This window comes from Corylus avellana, chromosome ca6 (genome assembly GCF_901000735.1).
Source record: "Corylus avellana chromosome ca6, CavTom2PMs-1.0".
Taxonomy (NCBI): Eukaryota; Viridiplantae; Streptophyta; class Magnoliopsida; order Fagales; family Betulaceae; genus Corylus; species Corylus avellana.
The window spans coordinates 10,631,988-10,641,568 of NC_081546.1; the positions used below are offsets into that span (position 1 = coordinate 10,631,988).

Genomic DNA, 9,581 nt, shown 5'->3' on the forward strand with positions numbered 1-9,581 from the left:
CTAAAATTTTTTAAAAAAAAAAGAATAAAATTAAACTACAAGCTCAATAGCGTCCACTAAAGCTTTTTGAAACGTAATGTATAACATAGATGGATTTATAACATACATTGAAACTAAGTCTCTAGATACTTAATTATTGTATTAAGTCTCAAGATACTTAATTATTGTATTAGTATATATTTGTATATTTATATCATATTATATATGTATAATTTGTTATTATATAATCAGTTGATTTAATAATCAGTTGATCATGTCATATAATCATATAAATTATAGTGATAATACATTATACTTAAATATTATGAAACTTAATTCATGAAGAATAGGACAAAGTTTTCTAAAAAAAAAAAAAACATTATTAGATCAAGTTCATATGTATTATCATTCTAATTACACTAGAGCATACTTAATTAACTAATTAACTATGATCTAATGTAATTAGAATGATAATACACATCATCATGTCATTGTTTTTTGAAAATAGTTAACTTACTTAGTAATACTAAGTTAGTATATATTAACGGACAAGTATGTATAATATATATATATATATATATATATATATATATATTAAGTAACATATAATTTGTTTTTGTCAAAATAACCTATAGTAAATTATACTAGGTTAGTAATTTAATATATTAACTTAGTTAATATGTTAGTTTATTAAGTAACTAGTTATTAAGTCTCTGGGTACTTAATTGTTGTATTTGTATAAGTTTGTAAATACTTCTGACTTACGTCATATTATATATGTATATTTTGTTATTATATAATCACATGATTTAATCATCAATTGATCATTTTATATAATCATATAAATTATAATGGTAGACCATATGATGAAACATCTAACTTATAATGATATCTACAGCATAATACTCTAAACATAACAACAACATATATCTCTAAACAAACACATTGTTGATTCTAATATTAATCACTTAATTTGTGATATATATGATCATATGATATAATAATTCACATAATCTTTTTTTTTTTTTTTGTTTCTAATTACAATTCACATCATCTTTAGATCATGTGATCTACCACTTAACTTAATAGTAATACTAAGTTAGTATATAGTAACTAACAAGTATGTATATAATATATATTCATATATATAATTAATTGATCAAATGATCGATCGAACATCCGATGGATCCTACTGAATTAATTCGATTGATCGTGATAGGATCAAATGATCGATCAAACATCCGATCGATCCTACTGAATTAATTTGATTGATCGTGATAGGATCAAGTGATCGATCAAACATTCGATCGATCCAAATGAATTAGTTCGATTGAGATCGATCTTAATGAATTAGTTCGATTGATCGTAATAGGATCAAATGATCGATCAAACATTCGATCGATCCTAATGAATTAGTTCGATTGATCGTGATAGAATCAAATGATCAATCAAATGTTGGATCGAAAATCCGATCAATCAAACATCCAATCGATCTTAGTGAGTTAGTTCGATTGATCGTGATAAGATCAAACATCTGATCGAAAATCCAATCGATCCTAGTGAAATAGTTCGATTGATCGTAATAGAATCAATTGATCAATCAAACATCTGATAGATTCTAGTGAATTAATTATATTGATTACGATAAGATCAATTGATTGATCAAACTGGATACAATTGAAGGTTAACCGAACATTCAATTGAACTATAAGCTTTTTATATTATCTTAGTGCATTAGTTATATTAATCTTATATTATCTTTGGATTTTGTATTGATCTTATAATTAATTATAAGATAAATATCAACTTAATGATCTTTATCATAAAAATTTATTAAACGGAAATTATTAGTTAATATTATAATAATAAAAAAAACATATTACAAGAGAAAATAAAGAAAAACAAAAATTAAAAAAATTGTAAGTATAATTAAAAAAAAAAAAACCCTCAATAGCGGCGACTCCAGAGTCGCCACTATTGAGTGCAAAAAATTAAGCGCCATTCTGTGGCGGGGTTTATGAAATTTTCGGACAAAAAATTTCATAAACCGCGTCTGTTTTTCCCCAAACCTTCAAAACACAAAAATCCCTAACACCCCTCTCACTCACCTCCCTCATCACTCCCACTCTCGATCTCTCTCCCGCGGCTCTCCCAACTTTCCTTCCCGCTGCTCTCCCTCCCTCCTATGATGGATCCGATGGCTTTCAAACCTAAAAGATTCTTGAGTGGTGGAGGAGGGGAAGTGTTTGATATAACGGGAAACAGGGAAATAAAGATGATGCCTTTTGGGGCAAGGAGGAGGATTTGTCTTGCTTCTGGTTTGGCAAATGCTTCATTTGGCAATGCTTCATTGTTTTTGGCATGCCATTTCTCAGGTTGTTAAGGATCTTGGGTTTGAGCTTCCACCAGCAGGGGAATATGCTGTTGGCATGTTCTTTTTGCCCAAATCGGAGAGTAGAAGGGAAGAAAGCAAAAATGTGTTTACAAAGGTAATTTTGAGGATGAAAGTTTTGCTCTGTTTGCATTTGTTTGTGGTTCGTGATTGCCCAAGGGTCTTTGAGGGATATTCTTGGAGATGGGGAGGAAGGACGGTCTTGGAGATATATAACGAAGAAATTTTTTATCTTTTGTCCAGCAACGGTGGAGGAGGATTAGGCCTTGGATGGCCTAAAGGTAGTGCATCCAAGGTAATAGTCTGTTCTCTATTTTCTTGGCTTCTTGACTTTATTTGAGATAATTTGATTCTTGGTGATTTTTGGGGAAATAAGTGTTGTCGTCTTTAAAGGTTTAGTTGCTTCCTGATTTCTGGAGTTTTGGTTTTGGATTTGTTTTGTTGGATTCTCTTTGGGTGCGTATTGCAATCTAAGTTATCTTTTTCGTAGTATGTATTTGTATAATTAAGTTATTTTCTTTCGACAGAGAAAGGGTTTCATGGTTAATTATCTGGAAAATAAAAATAGAGAGATATATATATATATATATATATATATATATATATAGCATGAAAGTAGTCAATTGGCTACTGTTGTTTGAGGTTTTAAAAATACAGGGTGTATTTTGGTTGTAATTTGCCAAACAAAATGAGATCAGGGGTACAAAGTGTGTGCATATATGATATGAGATTAGCCGACTCTGCAATTTTGGGTTCAAATGAGTACACCTAGTGTTTGTTTGTTTTTTTGTTTTTTACTTTATCTGTTTGGAACCAATAATTAAGGAGTAGGCTGATGTTCAAATTGGTTTTGTAACAAAAGGGGTCAACTTTTTATCAGAATGAGGGACTTGGCATGACCAATTCTAGTTTCCCATCTAGCTTCCCACCGCAGCAGCAGCAACAACAAAAATAGTGAATTTCAGAAGGTCCAATTGTGTGATGACTCTTATGTTATATTCCACAGTTTTGGTGACTTTTTGTTGAGAAAGAAAATTGATAGATTAAAATTTACCTTAATGAGGTAGAGACGTAGTATATATGTATGTTGTATTAAAAGTTAGAACACAGTGTTGTGTTTGTTAATAGTTGAATTGTGTTTTTGGAACTTTCCTTTGTACTTTTTATCATTCCTGATACCTGATCTTGTTTCTTTTGGCATTGGCAATGGATATTTGGCATCTCCTCCTGTGTTGCTTGTGGCATTGGCAATGGATATTTGTTGGAGGAAAAACAAGCAGGGTGTCATTTGTGATGACATGGCTCTTTTCCTCATCCCCATGAGGCACTGAGAGAGAATGTTACAGTGGACTTACGTCTTCTATTAATGTTATGTTTTTTTTATCGCAGTTTTTTTTTTTTTTTTTGATTTTTTAGGACCATTAGGGTCCACTAAAAGTGGACCCTAATGGTTAACTATCAGCGTCCGCTTTAATTTGGACGCTGATAGTCAATTTTTTTAATTTTTTTTGGACCATGGTTGACTATCAGCGTCGACTAATTCTTTCGTTTACATCATCTTTAGGGTCCAAACATTGTGCCTTTTAGAGTCGATAAAGTGGACGTTAAAAGTGATCATTAGGGTCGACTCTAAGTGAACGCTGATAGTTAATTTTTTTTTTTTAATTTTTTAGGACCATTAGGGTCGACTTTGTGGACGCTAATGGTTAACTATCAACTTCCACTTTGGTTTGGACGCTGATAGTTATTATTATTATTTTTTTTTAAAGGACCATTAGGGTCGACAAAGTGGACCCTAATGGTTAACTAAAAGTGGACGCTAATGCTTGACTATTAGGGTCGACTTTTGCTTCCGTTTACATCATCTTTAGGGTCAAAACATTGCGACTTTTAGGGGCGATAAAGTGGACGCTAAAAGTGATCATTAGGGTCGACTTTTAAGTGGACCCTGATAATCAGACATTTGATCATTAGGGTTGGACTATTAGCGTTGACACCTTTAGGGTCGAAAAGTCGACGCTGTTGACAACGACGTCTACTTTAGGACCTTTAGGGGCGACTTTGAGTCGCCCCTAAAGACCTAATTTCTTGTAGTGACTACAAGAATTTAGGCCTTTAGGGGCGACTTCTAAAGGTCCTAAAGTGAACGCTGTTGACAACAGCGTCGACTTTTTGACCTTAAAGGTGTCGACGCTAATAGTCCGACCCTAATGATCAAATGCGTGATTATCAGCGTCCACTTAAAGTCGACCCTAATGATCACTTTTAGCGTCCACTTTATCGACCTTAAAAGTCGAAATATTTTGACCTTAAAGATAATGTAAACGGAAGCCATAGTCGACGCTGATAATCAACCATTAGCGTCCACTAAAAGTGGACACTGATAGTTAACCATTAGCATCCATAAAGTGGACCCTAATGGTCCAAAAAAAAAATTAACTATCAGCGTTCAAACCAAAGTGGACGCTGATAGTTAACCATTAGCGTCCATAAAGTGGACCCTAATGGTCCTCAAAATTTTTTTAAAAAAAATAAAAAATAAAAAAATATATATCAGCGTCCAAACCAAAGTGGACGCTGGTAGTTAACCATTAGCGTCCACAAAGTGGACCTTAATGGTCCTAAAAAAAATTTCTTTAAAAAAATCTGCGATCGATCGCAGTACCAGTAGGTTTTCGACATTTTGCGACCGATCGTACTTGGAGTGCGATTGGTCGCAAAATATAAAAAACCTACTTGAAAACCCTCTGGTACTGCGATCGATCGCACTCGCAAAATATAAAAAACCTACTTGAAAACCCTCTGGTACTGCGATTGATCGCACTTGAAGTGCGATCGATCGCAAAATATAAAAAACCTACTTGAAAACCCTCTGGTTCTGCGATCGATCGCAGAACCAAGGAACACTGGTATGAGTAACATATATCGGCTAACTCTTAACCACAATATTTCTAACATATATCAATAACAGTCCCACCAATACATGTTAATTATGAGCAAAAGGAGAGGAGCAACATAGCTAGTTGTGTATGTCAAAAGCAAGCTGCCTCCTATAACTGGATCCTGTTATTTATTGAACGTGTCCTGAACAATTTATCTATTAATCATGACAAGAGTAAAAATATTGTACTCTGTTTTGAGTGAAACTAAAGATAAATGTGGCTAAAAAAATTCAAAACATCAATGTACATATAGACCGTTTAAAGCTTTCTTTCTTTCTTTCTTTTTTTTTTTTCCTTCTGACATGCTTGTTCACATGAAAGCCTCCTCTTTTATTGAACTCTTTGAATTGATTGACAAATTGTTAAGGTTGGTTGTCTAAAATAGTAAGATTTATCTTCCACACACTAAGCAACCAAGGAATAACTAACTAGAACAATTGGTTGATGAAATATCTGCAAGGGCATCATGAAAACAAAACTCCAACCAACAATATTATCAAATGTTTGGATGAGCATATTAAATGGATTGCAGGATGGCTTAGATATGTGATCTTAAAGGGTCATGGCACATAGCTCTTGTGCTAGATAGAAGTACTATATATCCTTATAAGGTAAAGAAAGGTAATGTTCTCAGCTTCTCGCCTCCACCTAGTTTTATTATTTTCCTTTTCCAATCTATGTATATAAGAAATACATTATATTTAGAATGTTTTAGCAGAGTTATTTGTAAGAATTCCTTTAGAAGCACTAAAGGAATCCACACTTGACTTAATAGGACCCCAGCTCAAACTTTTATAATTGCCTGGACTAGTAATACTATTTATGTAACAAATGTCACTCGAAAAGCAAGTGCTGGATAAAGCAGTGGAGCTGGTCTCGTCTTAAATACAGAGACGACAAAATAAATACACAATGTTACTCACTTCCTGAACTAGTAATGGTATAATTATCAGGGAGAATGAAAAATCATGAAAACACAAAATAAATACATTTTTATTGCATGCTTCTTACCATAAATGGTGTTTCATTCTTTTCATTCCTAATTAGGCGGTCCATTAAATCATATATTTGAAAAGAGAAGGCAATAACATATTTTAAGATGAAATTATCAATAATAACATAGAAAAATAGTGATAAATAATGAAATGAGACTACGATATAGAAGGGACTTAGAGCACTCTCTGCCCTTTTGAAAATGAGAGAAGGAAAAAGTTATGAGTTACAACTTGCTCATTGGAATCACGAAATACTCATAAATATTGATACTGATATTTAGAACATATAGATCAGTCGATCAAAGGGAAACAATAGAAAGTTCAGGATCTTTTAACAAATGAATATTGCTCAAGAAGCATTGCTATTGACCAAAAATAGAAAAGTTCAACCTAGTGTTCTACATATCACAGAAACCATCTCAACTAGAGTAAATCAATAAAGTCCTAGGTGTCACAATATGCATAACCGCAATGATGAAAATTCTGTGAGGTAACAGTGAACAAACCGCAGAGTCTTTAACAGAGCCATCTTCATCTATAACTTGCTGTATCAACTTAACTAATGATCAATTTATAACCAATCCCATTATCTGCATGCAACGTCCAGAAGAAGTAAGGGCATGCAAGAATTCAAAAAATATGGAGCAGTAGGTTCTCAGATTCAATCTTAAAGCTTTACTTACCTCTTATGTGAGAGGCATGAAACGTCCGAACCAATCTGCATCTTCCTTAATTGCAGCTTTTAGATTAAGCTGCAAAGTCTCGACAAGCTGTAGCAAAGCTGCAACAGCCATTGCCTCATTCCTATTGACCGCCAAACTTCTCTGGGCTTGTTGGATAGCAGATTTCACCTTCAAGGACAACATAACAAACACTTACAGTGCAAGGCCATGAATAATTTCAAAGTGCAAACATTCAAATAAGTTTTTTAAGAGCAAGACAATGAATCTTCCATGTACAAATGTTGAAGAGTCAATTCCTAGAAGATAAGCAACACACTCAGCAACATCCAAAACCATGTGACAGTTTCACAACAAATTACAATGAACCCAATTATAGATAAGAGCAAATAAGACCGTGCACATGGTGATTAAAGCCTGAAACTACATATATGACTGAATGCCGCAATGAAATCCGTGGGTTCCCAACGCCAAATTAGAATTACCCAATTCAGATTTGAGATACTCAACATAAATCACCAAACACAAATCAAAGTCAACTACAAAATCTAACCCAACAAAAATGAGAAATAATAAAAATCAAGGTCACACCACTCTTCTCAGCAACCGAAATCCACCTCAAGCAAATTCAATATTATCAAAAACTAATCCAAATCTTCTACAACAACAAGAACACCGGCCACAAAAATTGCAAAAATTTAAAGTTTAAAGAGGTTACCTCGAGGATTTTTCTCCCCTTCTTTTTCTTTTTCTTCTCTGGCTTCCCCGAACGATCCACCCTCTCTCTTTCTTTCTCTCTCCCTCTCTCTCTCTCTCTCTCCCTCTTTCAGCTTCTCAGCAAAGCCTTGTATGAAAGCTTTTGTCAGTCAAAGTTTGGGAGAGCAGCGATAGAGAGATTGAGAGTGAGAGTGATGAGGGAGGTGAGTGAGAGGGGTGTTAGGGAGGATTCTGGTGTTTTGAAGGTTTGGAGGAAAAAAAGAAGCGGTTTATGAAATTTTTGGTCCGAAAATTTCAGATACCCCGCCACTGGATGGCGCTTATTTTTCGCACTAATGAGCCTCAATTTTTTTTTTTTTTTTTTTTTTTTTTTAAATTATACTTATAATTTTTTAATTTTTCTTTATTTTATTTATTTTTGTTTTTCTTTATTTTCTCCTTTAATATGTTTTTATTATTATAATATTAACTAATAATTTCCGTTTAATAAATTTTTATGATAAAGATCATTAAGTTGATATTTATCTTATAAATTATAAGATCAATACAAATCCAAAGATAATCTAAGATCAATATAACTAATGCACTAAGATAATATAAAAAGCTTATCGTTCAATTGAATGTTCGATTGAACCTTCAATTGTATTCAGTTTGATCAATCAATTGATCTTATCATGATCAATCTAACTAATTCATTAAGATCAATCGGATGTTTGATCGATCAATTGATTCCATTACTATCAATCGAACTAATTCACTAGGATCGATTGGATTTTCGATCAGATGTTTGATCTTATCACGATCAATCAAACTAATTCACAAGGATCGATTGGATGTTTGATCGATCGGATTTTCGATCGAACATTTGATTGATCATTTGATTCTATCACGATCAATCGAACTAATTCACTTGGATCGATCGGATTTTCGATCGAACATTTGATTGATCATTTGATTCTATCACGATCAATCGAACTAATTCACTTGGATCGATCGGATTTTCGATCGGATTTTTGATCGGATGTTTGATCCTATCATGATCAATCGAACTAATTCACTATGATCGATCAGATGGATGTGAAGTAGTGGGTGTAAGGAAGTGGGAGCATATGTGGGTCCTACAAATTTAATAGTAGTTTTTTTTTAAAAAAAAGTTCGACAAAAAATGTGTAGGAGAATAACATCAATTAATGGATCTCCGCTTGATATGATATATTACTATTGGTGCATTATGGTGTGCTATTTGAGTAGCAATATTATATATGTATATGCTTACATATTATCACTTCATTTATCAACCTATTCAATGATCCGTATATTCAAATCCAAATAACTAAAAGAAAAAAAAAAAATTAAAAAATCATTTAAGCTTGATGGAATTAGGGCAACTGCCGTACTATCATAAAAATTAAAGTTTAAAGAATCTTCAATAGTATAAGAACAATGTAATATTGGACCAAAAGAGATATAAATACTAGTTGAAAGAGCCAAAACAGAGAAAGAAAGTAATGGAACAAAAGATTTCTCAAAATCTCATTTTGGTGACACGACTAAAAATAAACCTGTAATTAAGTATATATATGATACATAAAAATAATAAGAAAATATTTGCATTGCTAATCATTTGATTGGGGCATTAAATGCGCAGTTTATATGTAGTATATAATTTGTAGCAAAAACAAAATATGAAACATTGAAAAGTAAATATAAAATTAATTACTAGACTAAAATAATCTACAAATGAAGTACACTTATTTCATCTTCACAAAAAGCTCCTGCCATGTGGTTAATATTTATGTAATCATGAACTGAGAATGTGACCCAGTTCTGCCACGTATGGATGCCTATTAGTAGTATGGGTAGCCAGGATCAACTA

The 9,581-nt window shown here is 32.8% G+C and overlaps 1 long non-coding RNA gene across 1 annotated transcript; it reads right to left on the reverse strand.

Moving 5' to 3' along the window:
* Positions 1-6,532: 6,532 nt before the first annotated feature.
* On the reverse strand, positions 6,533-7,968 carry LOC132185612 (uncharacterized). The gene is made up of 3 exons (XR_009440617.1): positions 7,707-7,968; positions 6,992-7,159; positions 6,533-6,898 (listed from the first exon to the last, which is right to left on the reverse strand). It is a non-coding gene; the product is annotated as an uncharacterized LOC132185612 (long non-coding RNA).
* Between the last annotated feature and the right edge of the window lie 1,613 nt (positions 7,969-9,581).